At 37.7% G+C, this 19,744-nt stretch overlaps 1 non-coding gene across 1 annotated transcript; it reads left to right on the top strand.

Annotated features, from left to right (window-relative positions):
* The first annotated feature begins 15,347 nt into the window (after positions 1 to 15,347).
* Positions 15,348 to 15,454, top strand: LOC147925442 (small nucleolar RNA R71). The gene has a single exon (XR_015585608.1). It is a non-coding gene; the product is annotated as a small nucleolar RNA R71 (small nucleolar RNA).
* The last annotated feature ends 4,290 nt before the right edge of the window (positions 15,455 to 19,744 follow it).

Here is a 19,744-nt window from a genome sequence, read left to right as displayed (position 1 = left end):
GTTAAACCGAGAAAACAGGCTAAAACCGAGAAAACATTAATTCGAATTACGAAACAGCTTTTTGTGTTTCTAGGGTCAAAATGTGTGACAATGGTATGCATTTGACTAATTGTAAGAGTTCAGGATGAATTTGGAGTGTTTACACAATACTTATAACCATTTTGTCTCAAAACAGGTTAAAACCGAGAAAACATTGATTCGAAGAAGTAAATATCTTTGTTACTGTTTCTAGGGTCAGAATGTGTGACAATCTAATGCATTTGACTAATTTTAAGAGTTTGGGATGAATTTGGAGTGTTTAGACAACACTTATACCCATTTTGTCTCGAAACAGGCTAAAACCGAGAAAACATTGATTCGAAGCAAAAACAGCTTTTTCACTGTTTCTAAAGTCAGAATGTGTGACAATCCAATGCATTTGAGTAATTGTAAGAGTTCGGGATGAATTTGGAGTGTTTAGACAACACTTAAACCTGTTTTATCGCAAAATAGGCTAAAACCGAGAAAACAGGCTAAAAGCGAGAAAACATTAATTCGAATCAGGAAACAGCTTTTTGTGTTTCTATAGTCAATATGTGTGACAATCGAATGCATTTGACTAATTGTAAGAGTTCGAGATGAATTTGGAGTGTTTAGATAACACTAATAACCATTTTATCCCAAAACAGGCTAAAACCGAGAAAACATTGATTAGAAGCTATAAACAGCTTTGTTACTGTTTCTAGGGTCGGAATGTGTGACAATCCAATGCATTTGACTAATTGTAAGAGTTTGGGATGAATTTGGAGTATTTAGACAACACTTAAACCTGTTTTCTCCCAAAACATGCTTTAACCGAGAAAAGAGGCTAAAACCGAGAAAACATTGATTTGAAGCAGTAAACAGCTTTTTTACTGTTTTTAGGTTCAGAATGTGTGACAATCCATCACATTTGACTAATTGTAAGAGTTTGGGATGAATTTGGAGTGTTTAGACAACACTTATAATCATTTTGTCCTGAAACTGGCTAAAACCGAGAAAACATTAATTCGAAGCAAAAAAGCAGCTTTGTTACTGTTTCTAAAGTCAGAATGTGTGACAATCCTATGCATTTGAGTAATTGTAAGAGTTCGGGATGAATTTGGAGTGTTTAGACAACACTTAAACCTATTTTATCCCAAAACAGGCTTAAACCGAGAAAACAGGCTAAAACCGTGAAAAACATTAATTCGAACTAGGAAACAGCTTTTGTGTTTCTAGGGTCAAAATGTGTGACAATCGAATGCATTTGACTAATTGTAAGAGTTCGGGATGAATTTGGAGTGTTTAGACAATAAACAGGCTAAAACCAAGAAAACATTGATTCAAAGAAGTAAATAGCTTTGTTATTGTTTCTAGGGTCAGAAAATATGACAATCCAATGCATTTGACTAATTTTAAGAGTTGGGATGAATTTGGAATATTTAGACAACACTTATACCCATTTTGTTTCGAAACAAACTAAAACCGAGAAAACATTGATTTGAAGAAGAAAATAGCTTGTTACTGTTTCTGGGTGAGAATGTGTGACAATCCAATGCATTTGACTAATTGTAAGAGTTTGGAATCAATTTTGGAGTGTTTAGACAACACTTATAATCGTTTTGTCCTGAAACTGGCTAAAATCGAGAATACATTGATTTGAAGCAAAAAAACAGCTTTGTTACTGTTTCTAACATCAGAATGTGTTACAATCCAATGCATTTGAGTAATTGTAAGAGTTCGGGATGAATTTGGAGTGTTTAGACAACACTTAAACCTGTTTTATCGCAAAACATGCTTAAACCGAGAAAACAGGCTAAAACCGAGAAAACATTAATTCGAATCAGGAAACAGCTTTTTGTGTTTCTATAGTCAATATGTGTGACAATCGAATGCATTTGACTAATTGTAAGAGTTCGAGATGAATTTGGAGTGTTTAGATAACGCTTATAACCATTTTATCCCAAAACAGGCTAAAACCGAGAAAACATTGATTCGAAGCTATAAACAGCTTTGTTACTGTTTCTAGGGTCGGAATGTGTGACAATCCAATGCTTTTGACTAATTTTAAGAGTTGGGATGAATTTGGAATATTTAGACAACACTTATACCCATTTTGTCTCGAAACAAGTTAAAACCGAGAAAACATTGATTTGAAGCAGAAAATAGCTTGTTACTGTTTCTGGGTGTGAATCTATGACAATCCAATGCATTTGACTAATTGTAAGAGTTTGGGATCAATTTGGAGTGTTTAGACAACACTTATAATCGTTTTTTCCTGAAACTGGCTAAAATCGAGAAAACATTGATTTGAAGCAAAAAAACAACTTTGTGACTGTTTCTAACATCAGAATGTGTGACAATCCAATGCATTTGAGTAATTGTAAGAATTTGGGATGAATTTGGAGTGTTTAGACAACTCTTAAACCTCTTTTATCCCAAAACAAGGTTAACCCGAGAAAACATGCTAAAACCGAGAAAACATTAATTCGAATTACGAAACAGCCTTTTCTGTTTCTAGGGTCCAAATGTGTGACAATCGTATGCATTTGACTAATTGTAAGAGTTCGGGATGAATTTGGAGTGTTTACACAATACTTATAACCATTTTGTCTCAAAACAGGTTAAAACTGAGAAAACATCGATTCGAAGCAGTAAACAGCTTTTTGACTGATTCTACGGTCAGAAAGTGTGACAATCCATCGCATTTGACTAATTTTAAGAGTTTGGGATGAATTTGGAGTGTTTAGACAACACTTATAATCATTTTGTCCTGAAACTTGCTAAAACCGAGAAAACATTGATTCGAAGGAAAAAATAGCTTTGTTACTGTTTCAAGGTTCTGAATGTGTGACAATCCATTGCATTTGACTAATTGTAAGAGTTCAGGATGAATTTGGAGTGTTTAGATAACACTTAAACCTGTTTTATCGCAAAACAGGCTTAAACCGAGAATACAGGCTAAAACCGAGAAAACATTAATTCGAATCAGGAAACAGCTTTTTGTGTTTCTATAGTTAATATGTGTGATAATCGAATGCATTTGACTAATTGTAAGAGTTCGAGATGAATTTGGAGTGTTTAGATAACACTTATAACCATTTTATCCCAAAACAGGCTAAAACCGAGAAAACATTGATTCGAAGCTATAAACAGCTTTGTTACTGTTTCTAGGGTCAGAATGTGTGACAATCCAATGCATTTGACTAATTGTAAGAGTTTGGGATGAATTTGGAGTATTTAGACAACACTTAAACCTGTTTTCTCCCAAAACATGCTTTAACCGAGAAAAGAGGCTAAAACCGAGAAAACATTGATTCGAAGCAGTAAACAGCTTTTTTACTGTTTTTAGGTTCAGAATGTGTGACAATCCATCGTATTTGACTAACTGTAAGAGTTTGGGATGAATTTGGAGTGTTTAGACAACACTTAAACCTATTTTATCCCAAAACAGGCTTAAACCGAGAAAACAGGCTAAAACCGTGAAAAACATTAATTCGAACTAGGAAACAGCTTTTGTGTTTCTAGGGTCAAAATGTGTGACAATCGAATGCATTTGACTAATTGTAAGAGTTCGGGATGAATTTGGAGTGTTTAGACAATAAACAGGCTAAAACCAAGAAAACATTGATTCAAAGAAGTAAATAGCTTTGTTATTGTTTCTAGGGTCAGAAAATATGACAATCCAATGCATTTGACTAATTTTAAGAGTTGGGATGAATTTGGAATATTTAGACAACACTTATACCAATTTTGTTTCGAAACAAACAAAAACCGAGAAAACATTGATTTGAAGAAGAAAATAGCTTGTTACTGTTTCTGGGTGAGAATGTGTGACAATCCAATGCATTTGACTAATTGTAAGAGTTTGGAATCAATTTGGAGTGTTTAGACAACACTTATAATCGTTTTGTCCTGAAACTGGCTAAAATCGAGAATACATTGATTTGAAGCAAAAAAACAGCTTTGTTACTGTTTCTAACATCAGAATGTGTTACAATCCAATGCATTTGAGTAATTGTAAGAGTTCGGGATGAATTTGGAGTGTTTAGACAACACTTAAACCTGTTTTATCGCAAATCATGCTTAAACCGAGAAAACAGGCTAAAACCGAGAAAACATTAATTCGAATCAGGAAACAGCTTTTTGTGTTTCTATAGTCAATATGTGTGACAATCGAATGCATTTGACTAATTGTAAGAGTTCGAGATGAATTTGGAGTGTTTAGATAACGCTTATAACCATTTTATCCCAAAACAGGCTAAAACCGAGAAAACATTGATTCGAAGCTATAAACAGCTTTGTTACTTTTTCTAGGGTCAGAATGTGTGACAATCCAATGCTTTTGACTAATTTTAAGAGTTGGGATGAATTTGGAATATTTAGACAACACTTATACCCATTTTGTCTCGAAACAAGCTAAAACCGAGAAAACATTGATTTGAAGCAGAAAATAGCTTGTTACTATTTCTGGGTGTGAATCTGTGACAATCCAATGCATTTGACTAATTGTAAGAGTTTGGGATCAATTTGGAGTGTTTAGACAACACTTATAATCGTTTTTTCCTGAAACTGGCTAAAATCGAGAAAACATTGATTTGAAGCAAAAAAACAACTTTGTGACTGTTTCTAACATCAGAATGTGTGACAATCCAATGCATTTGAGTAATTGTAAGAATTTGGGATGAATTTGGAGTGTTTAGACAACTCTTAAACCTGTTTTATCCCAAAACAAGGTTAACCCGAGAAAACATGCTAAAACCGAGAAAACATTAATTCGAATTACGAAACAGCCTTTTCTGTTTCTAGGGTCCAAATGTGTGACAATCGTATGCATTTGACTAATTGTAAGAGTTCGGGATGAATTTGGAGTGTTTACACAATACTTATAACCATTTTGTCTCAAAACAGGTTAAAACTGAGAAAACATCGATTCGAAGCAGTAAACAGCTTTTTGACTGATTCTACGGTCAGAAAGTGTGACAATCCATCGCATTTGACTAATTTTAAGAGTTTGGGATGAATTTGGAGTGTTTAGACAACACTTATAATCATTTTGTCCTGAAACTTGCTAAAACCGAGAAAACATTGATTCGAAGGAAAAAATAGCTTTGTTACTGTTTCAAGGTTCTGAATGTGTGACAATCCATTGCATTTGACTAATTGTAAGAGTTCGGGATGAATTTGGAGTGTTTAGATAACACTTAAACCTGTTTTATCGCAAAACAGGCTAAAACCGAGAATACATTAATTCGAATCAGGAAACAGCTTTTTGTGTTTCTATAGTCAATATGTGTGATAATCGAATGCATTTGACTAATTGTAAGAGTTCGAGATGAATTTGGAGTGTTTAGATAACACTTATAACCATTTTATCCCAAAACAGGCTAAAACCGAGAAAACATTGATTCGAAGCTATAAACAGCTTTGTTACTGTTTCTAGGGTCAGAATGTGTGACAATCCAATGCATTTGACTAATTGTAAGAGTTTGGGATGAATTTGGAGTATTTAGACAACACTTAAACCTGTTTTCTCCCAAAACATGCTTTAACCGAGAAAAGAGGCTAAAACCGAGAAAACATTGATTCGAAACAGTAAACAGCTTTTTTACTGTTTTTAGGTTCAGAATGTATGACAATCCATCGTATTTGACTAACTGTAAGAGTTTGGGATGAATTTGGAGTGTTTAGACAACACTTATAATCATTTTGTCCTGAAACTGGCTAAAACCGAGAAAACATTAATTCGAAGCAAAAAAGCAGCTTTGTTACTGTTTCTAAAGTCAGAATGTGTGACAATCCTAAGCATTTGAGTAATTGTAAGAGTTCGGGATGAATTTGGAGTGTTTAGACAACACTTAAACCTATTTTATCCCAAAACAGGCTTAAACCGAGAAAATAGGCTAAAACCGAGAAAAACATTAATTCGAACTAGGAAACAGCTTTTGTGTTTCTAGGGTCAAAATGTGTGACAATCGAATGCATTTGACTAATTGTAAGAGTTCGGGATGAATTTGGAGTGTTTAGACAATAAACAGGCTAAAACCGAGAAAACATTGATTCAAAGAAGTAAATAGCTTTGGTACTGTTTCTAGGGTCAGAAAATATGACAATCCAATGCATTTGACTAATTTTAAGAGTTGGGATGAATTTGGAATATTTAGACAACACTTATACCCATTTTGTCTTGAAACAAACTAAAACCGAGAAAACATTGATTTGAAGCAGAAAATAGCTTGTTACTGTTTCTGGGTGAGAATGTGTGACAATCCAATGCATTTGACTAATTGTAAGAGTTTGGGATCAATTTGGAGTGTTTAGACAACACTTATAATCGTTTTGTCCTGAAACTGGCTAAAACCGAGAAAACATTAATTCGAAGCAAAAAACCAGCTTTTTTACTGTTTCTAAAGTCAGAATGTGTGACAATCCTATGCATTTGAGTAATTGTAAGAGTTCGGGATGAATTTGGAGTGTTTAGACAACACTTAAACCTATTTTATCCCAAAACAGGCTTAAACCGAGAAAACAGGCTAAAACCGAGAAAAACATTAATTCGAACTAGGAAACAGCTTTTGTGTTTCTAGGGTCAAAATGTGTGACAATCGAATGCATTTGACTAATTGTAAGAGTTCGGGATGAATTCGGAGTGTTTAGACAATAAACAGGCTAAAACCGAGAAAACATTGATTCAAAGAAGTAAATAGCTTTGTTACTGTTTCTAGGGTCAGAAAATATGACAATCCAATGCATTTGACTAATTTTAAGAGTTGGGATGAATTTGGAATATTTAGACAACACTTATACCCATTTTGTCTCGAAACAAACTAAAACCGAGAAAACATTGATTTGAAGCAGAAAATAGCTTGTTACTGTTTCTGGGTGAGAATGTGTGACAATCCAATGCATTTGACTAATTGTAAGAGTTTGGGATCAATTTGGAGTGTTTAGACAACACTTATAATCGTTTTGTCCTGAAACTGGCTAAAACCGAGAAAACATTTTTTTGAAGCAAAAAAACAGCTTTGTTACTGTTTCTAACATCAGAATGTGTTACAATCCAATGCATTTGAGTAATTGTAAGAGTTCGGGATGAATTTGGAGTGTTTAGACAACACTTAAACCTGTTTTATCGCAAAACATGCTTAAACCGAGAAAACAGGCTAAAACCGAGAAAACATTAATTCGAATCAGGAAACAGCTTTTTGTGTTTCTATAGTCAATATGTGTGACAATCGAATGCATTTGACTAATTGTAAGAGTCCGAGATTGAAACTGGATTTATATTGTGGTGTGTGTGATGATGTATGCAGTGGTGAGATATGAATGGAATGATGGATGGGTGTTTCAATTCCCCTTATGCTATTGCAGTACAAGAGGTATCAATCCTAAATGAGTGTTTGTGAACAATTAAGATATGCATATGAATCTAAGTTAAGACAAATGTAAAGATTGTTTGTCACTAACAATCCTAGGAAGAAAATGTAAAATGCAGAAAATAAACTACAAGAGCTAACAACTAGATGCAGATGAAACTGAATGATTGAAACAGTGATAAAGCAAGAACAGAATCAGAGACTACTACTAATGAACTAATGCAAGATAATTAATGAACTGAAAACTAAATGTATGCAACTGGAATGAAACAGGAATGAAACAAGACAAACACAAATCATAGACACAGAGTTCTGGGGATGAACTCGAGCAGCACTCGACCGAGTGTAGGTCGAGTGGGTGGTCGAGCTAGACTAGATGCAGAAACAGAGCAATGCAATAAAAACAGAGTAATGCTAAATCCAATCAAACAACAAGCAAGCAACAGGATTAAGACTAAGATTTCAATAAACAAAGAAGGTCATGAGGATGGATTCATGGGATGGACTAATCATTGTGGTTATCTAACTTGGTCAACAAATCTCAAGCAAACTTTGAGCTTACCTCTAGATATATTAATCTAAGACAAGTTTCTCCCACTCTCATGGTCAAGAAACAATCAAACCTATGCAATTCTAGACTTGTTCTCACACAGTAAAGAATCTACACAAGCAAGCATTAAGCAATACATCTCAAACCAAACAAGATCTCTAATCTCTTAGCAAGCCTAATGGTAAGCTCTAGATCTAGCCTTATCTATGCTTCCTAAACATTGGTGTGATGCTAAGAAGCTTGAAATCAGACTCTACCCTCTCAGATATAGAATCAGCATTAAGATCATCTACCCTAGAAGAGATCTACAACAATCAAGCTTGACCAAGTCACACAAACCACAAGATCAATCCATCCTAACCCATCCTCAAGATCCTAAGGAAACTACTCACAACAATACATGGTGATCAAAGTCAAAAACCCAGAAAATATTGAAACTTGCATTATTAGAAAGATTAAACAAAGATCTTCAATATTGATGAAAGGATGAAACTCAAATTCTCAATATCTTGAAAGTTATAGAACCAACAAAATATAAGAATCTAGTCTTCTTTTTTAAGGAAGTACAAGATCTTAAAAATAAAAATGCAAAAGGAATAAAACTAAAAAAAGTAAAAACTAGGTTTAGGGAATATCTAAAAAGTTGCACCCTTTGGTGGCTGCAGGTACAAGGCCTTATATAGGTGAGGAGGTGGAAGCCCTAAAAATAGAAAAAGTCAAAGTAGTCAACGGCTCGGTCAACTCGACCAGTGCTCGGTCGAGTCCATGGTCGAGCTGGCTTCTCTCGTGCACACTCCACTCGGTCGAGTCCATCTACCCACTCGGTCGAGTGCTTGGTCGAGTTGGACTCTGGACCTTGGTTCTTCAGCCTTAACTCTCTTGCTTTCCCTTCAAGATTGCTTCACTTCTCCTCAGGATTGTTTCCATGCTCCTTAAGCTCCAAAATCACCTGTTTATGCATGTAAAGATGCAAATGCAATGCAACTAAACTCTAATGCATGATTAGTCCTAAAGCTACACAATAATGATGAAAATGGCTAGCAAAAGATGCAAAAGATGTGAATAAACTAAGGGAAAACATGGTAAAATATATGAACATCAACACCCCCAAACTTAGTCTTTGCTTGCCCTCAAGCAAATAAACAAGACATAAGAAGGTAGATGAGGTTTGAAAGTGGGATCTCAGCTCCTAAAGCTTGCAAATAGACTATCTAGAATCAATGTCCAAGTTACTAGTACTATGATGCAAGTTGAATGAGTTATACTTAAAGACTTTAGACAAGCATATCACAACCTTCACTGATTTGAGACTTAGACATCCACATGCATTCAAATCAACCATTTCCTTTAACATTCATTAATCAAGAACATGAATCAATTCTATGCAATGCTTAAACTCATTTGGCTTGGCAGTAAAAGGTTTAGAGACAATGATGGTCTCTTTTTAGAGTAGGGCTTATCAATATCAAGGTTCTCTCATAAAAAATGGATTGAGCTTTAGAAGAATGCTAAAGGTAAGAACACTTAGACACATACAAGAATAAAGCCTTGTCTACCCAAAGGTACCCAAAGTGTTTATCCTATCAATCTAAACCCAAATGATCCTAGTGCTACCCTTTAACTTCTTCTTTTCTCTTTCACCCTTTTCTCTTTTGGTTTTAAAGTCTTAGGAGAGGTTTCTTAATTGATCTTTCTAGTGGAATGGGAATTTTTTTCTTATTGCTATGGTTCTCTTTTCTTCTTATTCTTAAGACATATAAGCTTTTTGCTAAACTTTACTTTGCTTTCTTTTCTTTTCTTTAACTAGAACCATCTTAGATAACCTTATTCTTCCCATTCTTTCACTAGACTTTAAATTTACTTAAACACATTCCCCTCCTAAAGACTCTAACCTTTTCTTTCTCTTTTTCCTCTTTTCTTCTCATGACAGCCAAGTCCCAAACCCAACAAGTGAACCACCTAGTCCTATCTAGTTTGAAAAATGCAAACTAGAACTACACAAGGTTTTACTCTTGTCAGTTCAAACCTAACACTTTCTACCAAGCTCAATCCCAAAAATAGGCCTCACACACACAAGAATAAACATGGCTTGAAAGAAGGTTTGGTTAGGGGTAGGGAAACTGATTTAAAAGTAAAATCAGCTACTTGGATCAACAAGAGTGGCAAAAGGAGTAAGATGATTCAAATAAGTATATGGTATCCATGAGTTTAAAGCAATGCATACATTGATAATTAACAGTCAATATTAGGTTCTTATAGATAGGAAATGGCATCAAATCACAACATGCTTCAATTTAGACCAAATGCAATTCAGGAATTCAAGGCTTGGTTCAATCTTATGCTTCTAACCACTCAACTAGCATCAAAGTACTATTAACTTGGGCATTGATCCTAGTCTAGTGAATAAACAAGTTAACAAGGGAATACTCATCATAGATCCCTTATGCAATTACTATACCATCCTACATGAAACATGCTAAACAAGATCCTAATGTGCAGTTCAAACTACATGAACACTCTTTTTTTTATAAAGATTTTTGCAAAAATTTTCAAATTTTTAGGGTTTTTCTATGCCTTAGATGATTATGCAAGTGCTAACATGATGATGATAAAAATTTGAAATAAGAAAACAAAACACAACATCAAATGCTATCTCAAACCCTCCCCCAAACTTAAATCACACAGTCCCTTGTGTGAAAGAAATTTGCTTGAGGATTCAAGACTTAAAACAAAACACAACATATGAAATGCTATGGTATATACAATGGTAAGGTGATAATGTTACCTCAAGGATTGGAGAAGAAGCTGTCCACATCCTCCTGCATACTATCAAAGGTGTAGCTGGGATCCTGCTGGTGACTGGAGGAAGGTGATTGGGGCAGCTCGACAATGCCAATCGACCGTGACTCGGTCGAGTGCATGTCCGAGTGGGGGGTCGAGCTGGACCGCGAGTCTCCATATCTTGAGTCTGGTACTGCTGGTACTGATGGTATTGTGCTGGATCCATAAAGTATTGGGGTGGTATGGGGGGTAACCTGGATAGCCTGGATAAGCAGCTGGAGGTGGGAAGCCAAATGGTGGTCTAGGCTGGAACTCGGTCGAGTGGCTCCAAGGTGCTCGGTCGAGTGGGTGCTCGAGTGACCCAGTCGAGTGCCTCGAAAACTGTTGTTCTCGGGTACTTGAGCTCCTCTTCCTCTGATTTGGCTCATACATTGAAGCCCTAGCTGGTTCCACAGGGTTTGCAACTCTTGAAAGTGCTCTAGTTGAGCCACTTCTCCTCAAAGGGCTTGATGGAGTTGATGAAGAGTTTCCACTCTTCAAGTCAGCAACTTCCTTCTTCAGGCCTCTAATGGACTTAGCCATGTTGGTCACCTTCTTCTTGAGCTTGTCAAACCTCTTCCCATGCCATTTTTTCCACTTTTGCAGCAATGTCAACCTCTTGCTATGCTCTCTCACTCCTCTACTATCCCTTGGATTGGGCTCATAGTTCTCAAAGTAGAACTGCTCCTCTCCATCACCCATCTCTACATCTCCAACTGAATCAACTCTAGGCTGTACTACTCCATCAAATAAGTACTCATCAGCTGGCCAAAAATCAATGTTGGCTCCTTCTTGAATGGTAGTGAGCTCTTTGTTTGGTAGGATCACTTGTTTCTTCCCAACTGTTGGCAGCTCAAAGTTAAAGATATGGTTTCCTTGATGCATCTCCTTGGCTAGGATGAGTGTAGAGGTTAGGTAGCTGGAATCAATCCATCTTGGTGAGACCCCTTCTCCTCTAAGTGGAATGTTAGCAGCTTGAAGAATTGGAGTAATGATGCCTCCAATGGTAAGTGCTCCTCTTGAACCCTTGTTCTCAAGCTTGCCTACCCAACTTCTCAAATATATCATATGGTCTATCAACACCATTGCAAGATCAGTCTCCACAGTGCTACCAAGGATGATGGTTCCATTCCTTGCTTGAAAAAGAACTCCATTGAGAGCCAAGTCAATCATCTTTAGCTCTCCCTCATTGATGTTTCAAGTTTCCTTCCTAGCAAAGAAGGTGTTGGCAAGAGCTTTGTGGTAGTACCTCAAGACTGGGCTCCTAATCCTTGAGCTCTTGGAGTTGGAGGATGAGTAGAGCTTGTTATCCCCAATGGTTTCCCACACAGCATACAGTTCTTCTCTTGGCACAATCAAGCTCCTATTGCTTCCAACCTCAAAACCAAACACATCAGCCAGCTTCTTCATTGAGAGCTCATGCTTCTTCCCTTTGATTGTGAAAGAAATGTGACCAGCTCCTACTACAGCATCCTTCCTCACATATGTGTGCAGCTTGACAGTGGCTAGGAACTCACAGCTTTCCTCTCTATACCCCTCCATACAAAGCCCCATGAACTTGGTAAGGCTGCTCTTCTCAAAGAGACACTCCACATCTTCATCAATGGCAAGCTTCTCCATGGTCTCCTTATGTGGATATCTGGTTCCCAAGAACTCCATCCTCATGAAAGCATCATAAAGCTGCTTCTTTGACAATCCACAAGACTCAGCTTCTCCATCATCCATTAGTTCTTCTTCCTCACTTTCTTCTTCCTCACTCTCACTTTCACTCCCTTCTTGTTCAACCTCAACAGCTGGCCTCTTTCCTTTGGCCCTTGCTCTCCTCATAAACTCATTGAGTGTTGGCTCCCTTTCCTCCTCTGATTCAGTTCTCTCAGGATCTTCCTCAACAGCTGGGTTTCTGGAACTCGCACGCTGGCTCGGTCGATCACTCGGACGGCCACTCGGTCGAGTAGATGCTCGAGTGGGACGTCGAGTGGACCTTCCAGCATCCTCTCTTGATTCTAAATCAACATCATGACGACCCTTAGAGATTGCAGCTGCTTGCTTGGACTTCTTAGTGATCTTGGAAGACATTTTTGAACAAAAACATTCAAATTTGAAATGGGAATCTTTGACCTGCTTTTTGGCTACCACTCGACCCCACACTCGACCAGCACGTGGTCGAGCTCCTTGACCAATTTGAAGTTTCAAAATTTTTCTTCCTTTTCTCCCTCCACTCGATCGTTCTAGAAGCTTTGGAAACCAAATGGGCCTTAATCCTTACCCAGCTCGATCGAGTACTTCTCGTGGCCTGGTCGAGTGGGCTTGCGAACCTCTTGCCCAAGTCCAAATCTCTTCTTACCCAACTACATTCTTAATAAAAAGCCTGTCCAACAAAAACATAAAAGAAAACACATCAAAACTACTAACAAATTAAACCATATTTACAAAGGATACCTTAGGGACTTCCTCCCTAGTGAGCTTGTTTAAAGTCACTAAGCTTGACTTTGATTTGCTTCTTAGACTTGATCTAGATACCAAGGAGGTGATGAAATCCTCCCTGGAACCTCTTGGTCACTGTGAAGTTGATCCTTGATCACCTCACCCTTAGCACACAAACCATATTTCTTCTTGATTTTGAGCCTTGGTCTTGCTTTCCTCAAAGACCTCTTGTTCAGCTTTACTTGAAGATCCTCAACCATACTAGTCAACTCTTGAACTGTCCTCTTAAGCTTTTCCACAGAATCCTCTTGAAGTGGGAGCTCAGCTTTTGGAGTTGCCTTATCACTTAACCCTTCTTGACCACCTTTGTCCTTGATAGTAAAAGGCTGGTCATCAATGGTGGGAAGGTTGGTTGGATTGTAGATATTGAACTTCATAACTACATCTTCAGCAATGTTCAAGGTCACAAGACCTTCCTTGACATCAATAACTGCTCCAACAGTAGCTAAGAATGGCCTCCCTAGTAAGATTGGATCTTCAGGCTCCTTGTCCATCTCTATCACCACAAAGTCAGTGTGGATCCTTGCTCTTCCTATCTTGATTGGGACATTCTCTAACCTCCCAACTACCTCTCTATTTGTCCCATCAGCTAGGCACACATGGAGTTTAGTAGATTTGAAGTCAGTTCTCCCAAGCTTTTGAGCTATGGAATATGGCATGACACTTGTTGAAGCTCCCAAATCACAAAGGCATTGATTGTAGTGGAGGTAACTGATTGTGCAAGGCAAGTAGAATGACCCTGGATCCTTAAGCTTTATTGGAATGATCACTCCTCCAAGGTTCTCAAGATCCTTCTCATCTTGAGCTTCAGCCTTCTTCTTTGACAAATCAAGCAAAAAGTCTTTGTAGAGAGGATATGGATCATACTGTTCCAAGGCAGGTCCTCTCTCCTCTTCTTGGTAAGCAATGGTGATCTCTTGTATGGCCAACACTTCATCAACAACAGATTCTTCAATCACAACCACTTCCTTCAAATCTTTCTCTTCCTCTTGTTGCTTAGCCATCATCTCCTTTCTCTCAATGATTTCCCTAAGCTCCTTAATCTTTTGTGCTTTGAAACGTCCTGGGAATGGAAGAGGAGGCTTGTAGGCAGGAGGAATGTACTTGGCAGGTTTGTCAGCCTCGGACTGTCCAGCTCGATCGACCACTCGAGCACGCACTCGATCGAGTGGCTGCTCGAGTCCATGGTCGAGCTCAGGTGCGAGCTCCAATTGCTTGTTACAAACATCACTTGGGGCTTCAGTAACTAATGAATTCCCCCAAACTTGAACTGCACTGTCCTCAGTGGCTTCTGCCTCATGAACTTGAATGGCTTTGGCTGTGAACTCCCTTGGATTTTGGACAGCTTTTCCAGGGAGTTGGTTGGGTTTTGGAGCTGAAGAAGAGGCTATGTTACTCTCCATGTACTTAACTCTGGAATTCAGACCCTCAAACTTCATATTCAGATCATTGTATTGAGATGTGAGCCTTTGGTTTAGCTCAGCAAACTGTTTGGCTTCCTCTATCTTCCCTTGTGTTTGACCAATCAACAGCTGTTGTACCATGGCTCTAAGGTCTTGTTCCTGGCCTTGGTTAGTCTGAAACCCTGGTGGGGGACACAACTGGGGCTGGAACACCTGTTGCTGTTGTTTGGGGACATAGTTTTGGTGCTGTTGAGGCTGTTGAGGAGGGTAGACTTGATCTTGTGGGTTGGCCACATTTGTGCTCCTATAGGACAGATTATTGTTCCTAAACCCTCCTTGGTTATAACCCTTGAACCTCATTGGTTTTACATATAGCATAACTCAGCAAACTCATTCTCTCCCTCTTGAACTGGAGGCTCCTCTTCACTAACAAAGTGAATAGACTTTTGCTGACTGAGCAAGATCCTATCAAGCTTTTCATTCACCATTTTCAGATCCTTCTTGTACTTGTCTTCTTGATCAGTTGATGATGACCTTATGGTTCTGTCATAGTCTTCATTGTAGTTCCCATCAGACTGTGCAAGGTTCTCTACTAACTCCCAGCCTTCTTCCACATTCTTATTGAGGAAGTTTCCATTGGAGGCTGTATCAAGAAGCATTCTGAACTTGGGAAGCACTCCTCTATACAATGTGCTCAACAAAGACTCCACACTGAAACCATGATGAGGACACTGAGTTTGGTACCCTTTGAACCTCTCCCAAGCTTCACAAAAGCTTTCATTACTCCTTTGAGCAAATCCAGAGATCTCATTCCTTAGTCTTGCTGTCCTAGCATTGGAGAAAAACTTGGCCAAGAAAGCCTTCTTGCATGCATCCCAAGTAGTGATTGCACCAGTAGGGAGAGTCTTTTCCCATAAATGAGCCTTGTCCCCAAGTGAGAAAGGGAACAACCTCAGCTTGAAACCATCTTCACTTACTCCATTGATCTTGGTAAGACCACAGATTCTGTCAAACTCATCAAGATGATCTAGTGGATCCTCCATAGGCAATCCATGGAATTTATTGGCCTGAATCATTGAGATCAATCCACTCTTGATCGCAAAGTTGTTGTTGGCAACAGTTGGTGGCACAATGCCAGCTCTTTGGTTGTGAGTGTTGGGTGCATCTCTAGCACCAATGTTCCTTGGTCTCTGAACCTGATCCTGTTGATCCATAGCTACTATAACCTCTTGTTGTTGCTGAACAACTCTCCTTTGCTTAGCTCCTAAACTCTTGGTCTTGTTGTTGATGTTGTCAATAGGCCTAAGAAGATTGTCCTTTCCTTTAGACCTTGTGTGCATTAACAGACACAAACGATTTTTGCTAGGCAAGCGACTGAGCACAGGCTCAAGTAGGAGGTCAAGTCGACTGGAAAATGATGGTTATAGAGATCCGGCTTCTGGCTCGAGCAGGTGCTCGATCACGACTCGGTCGAGTGGTGGTCGAGTGACTGGTCGAGTGGTACCTGAAATGGAACTTCAACCCAGAAACAGAAGATTCGAGTACATCAACCTCACAAGCGTATAAAAGAACTTAATCTTAGACTAATATGGATCCTAAATGTCACAAAAACACACTCAAATGGGCAACGGCGCCAAATTGAAACTGGATTTATATTGTGGTGTGTGTGATGATGTATGCAGTGGTGAGATATGAATGGAATGATGGATGGGTGTTTCAATTCCCCTTATGCTATTGCAGTACAAGAGGTATCAATCCTAAATGAGTGTTTGTGAACAATTAAGATATGCATATGAATCTAAGTTAAGACAAATGTAAAGATTGTTTGTCACTAACAATCCTAGGAAGAAAATGTAAAATGCAGAAAATAAACTACAAGAGCTAACAACTAGATGCAGATGAAACTGAATGATTGAAACAGTGATAAAGCAAGAACAGAAACAGAGACTACTACTAATGAACTAATGCAAGATAATTAATGAACTGAAAACTAAATGTATGCAACTGGAATGAAACAGGAATGAAACAAGACAAACACAAATCATAGACACAGAGTTCTGGGGATGAACTCGAGCAGCACTCGACCGAGTGTAGGTCGAGTGGGTGGTCGAGCTAGACTAGATGCAGAAACAGAGCAATGCAATAAAAACAGAGTAATGCTAAATCCAATCAAACAACAAGCAAGCAACAGGATTAAGACTAAGATTTCAATAAACAAAGAAGGTCATGAGGATGGATTCATGGGATGGACTAATCATTGTGGTTATCTAACTTGGTCAACAAATCTCAAGCAAACTTTGAGCTTACCTCTAGATATATTAATCTAAGACAAGTTTCTCCCACTCTCATGGTCAAGAAACAATCAAACCTATGCAATTCTAGACTTGTTCTCACACAGTAAAGAATCTACACAAGCAAGCATTAAGCAATACATCTCAAACCAAACAAGATCTCTAATCTCTTAGCAAGCCTAATGGTAAGCTCTAGATCTAGCCTTATCTATGCTTCCTAAACATTGGTGTGATGCTAAGAAGCTTGAAATCAGACTCTACCCTCTCAGATATAGAATCAGCATTAAGATCATCTACCCTAGAAGAGATCTACAACAATCAAGCTTGACCAAGTCACACAAACCACAAGATCAATCCATCCTAACCCATCCTCAAGATCCTAAGGAAACTACTCACAACAATACATGGTGATCAAAGTCAAAAACCCAGAAAATATTGAAACTTGCATTATTAGAAAGATTAAACAAAGATCTTCAATATTGATGAAAGGATGAAACTCAAATTCTCAATATCTTGAAAGTTATAGAACCAACAAAATATAAGAATCTAGTCTTCTTTTTTAAGGAAGTACAAGATCTTAAAAATAAAAATGCAAAAGGAATAAAACTAAAAAAAGTAAAAACTAGGTTTAGGGAATATCTAAAAAGTTGCACCCTTTGGTGGCTGCAGGTACAAGGCCTTATATAGGTGAGGAGGTGGAAGCCCTAAAAATAGAAAAAGTCAAAGTAGTCAACGGCTCGGTCAACTCGACCAGTGCTCGGTCGAGTCCATGGTCGAGCTGGCTTCTCTCGTGCACACTCCACTCGGTCGAGTCCATCTACCCACTCGGTCGAGTGCTTGGTCGAGTTGGACTCTGGACCTTGGTTCTTCAGCCTTAACTCTCTTGCTTTCCCTTCAAGATTGCTTCACTTCTCCTCAGGATTGTTTCCATGCTCCTTAAGCTCCAAAATCACCTGTTTATGCATGAAAAGATGCAAATGCAATGCAACTAAACTCTAATGCATGATTAGTCCTAAAGCTACACAATAATGATGAAAATGGCTAGCAAAAGATGCAAAAGATGTGAATAAACTAAGGGAAAACATGGTAAAATATATGAACATCAGAGATGAATTTGGAGTGTTTAGATAACGCTTATAACCATTTTATCCCAAAACAGGCTAAAACCGAGAAAACATTGATTCGAAGCTATAAACAGCTTTGTTACTGTTTCTAGGGTCGGAATGTGTGACAATCCAATGCATTTGACTAATTGTAAGAGTTTGGGATGAATTTGGAGTATTTAGACAACACTTAAACCTGTTTTCTCCCAAAACATGCTTTAACCGAGAAAAGAGGCTAAAACCGAGAAAACATTGATTTGAAGCAGTAAACAGCTTTTTTACTGTTTTTAGGTTCAGAATGTGTGACAATCCATCACATTTGACTAATTGTAAGAGTTTGGGATGAATTTGGAGTGTTTAGACAACACTTAAACCCACAAAAACATTAATTCGAATTAGGAAACAGCTTTTGTGTTTCTAGGGTCAAAATGTGTGACAATCGAATGCATTTGACTAATTGTAAGAGTTCGGGATGAATTTGGAGTGTTTAGACAATAAACAGGCTAAAACCAAGAAAACATTGATTCAAAGAAGTAAATAGCTTTGTTACTGTTTCTAGGGTCAGAAAATATGACAATCCAATGCATTTGACTAATTTTATGAGTTGGGATGAATTTGGAATATTTAGACAACACTTATACCCATTTTGTTTCGAAACAAACTAAAACCGAGAAAACATTGATTTGAAGAAGAAAATAGCTTGTTACTGTTTCTGGGTGAGAATGTGTGACAATCCAATGCATTTGACTAATTGTAAGAGTTTGGAATCAATTTGGAGTGTTTAGACAACACTTATAATCGTTTTGTCCTGAAACTGGCTAAAACCGAGAATACATTGATTTGAAGCAAAAAAACAGCTTTGTTATTGTTTCTAACAACAGAATGTGTTACAATCCAATGCATTTGAGTAATTGTAAGAGTTCGGGATGAATTTGGAGTGTTTAGACAACACTTAAACCTGTTTTATCGCAAAACATGCTTAAACCGAGAAAACAGGCTAAAACCGAGAAAACATTAATTTGAATCAGGAAACAGCTTTTTGTGTTTCTATAGTCAATATGTGTGACAATCGAATGCATTTGACTAATTGTAAGAGTTCGAGATGAATTTGGAGTGTTTAGATAACGCTTATAACCATTTTATCCCAAAACAGGCTAAAACCGAGAAAACATTGATTCAAAGCTATAAACAGCTTTGTTCCTGTTTCTAGGGTCAGAATGTGTGACAATCCAATGCTTTTGACTAATTTTAAGAGTTGGGATGAATTTGGAATATTTAGACAACACTAATACCCATTTTGTCTCGAAACAAGCTAAAACCGAGAAAACATTGATTTGAAGCAGAAAATAGCTTGTTACTGTTTCTGGGTGTGAATCTTTAACAATCCAATGCATTTGACTAATTGTAAGAGTTTGGGATCAATTTGGAGTGTTTAGACAACACTTATAATCGTTTTTTCCTGAAACTGGCTAAAATCGAGAAAACATTGATTTGAAGCAAAAAAAACAACTTTGTGACTGTTTCTAACATCAGAATGTGTGACAATCCAATGCATTTGAGTAATTGTAAGAATTTGGGATGAATTTGGAGTGTTTAGACAACTCTTAAACCTGTTTTATCCCAAAACAAGGTTAACCCGAGAAAACAGGCTAAAACCGAGAAAACATTAATTCGAATTACGAAACAGCCTTTTCTGTTTCTAGGGTCCAAATGTGTG

The sequence above is a fragment of the Camelina sativa genome, chromosome 16, assembly GCF_030686135.1.
Source record: "Camelina sativa cultivar CO46 ecotype springtype chromosome 16, ASM3068613v1".
NCBI lineage: Eukaryota > Viridiplantae > Streptophyta > Magnoliopsida > Brassicales > Brassicaceae > Camelina > Camelina sativa.
The sequence above is the reverse complement of the archived record's forward strand: the minus strand, read 5'-3'. Positions and strand labels throughout refer to the sequence as shown.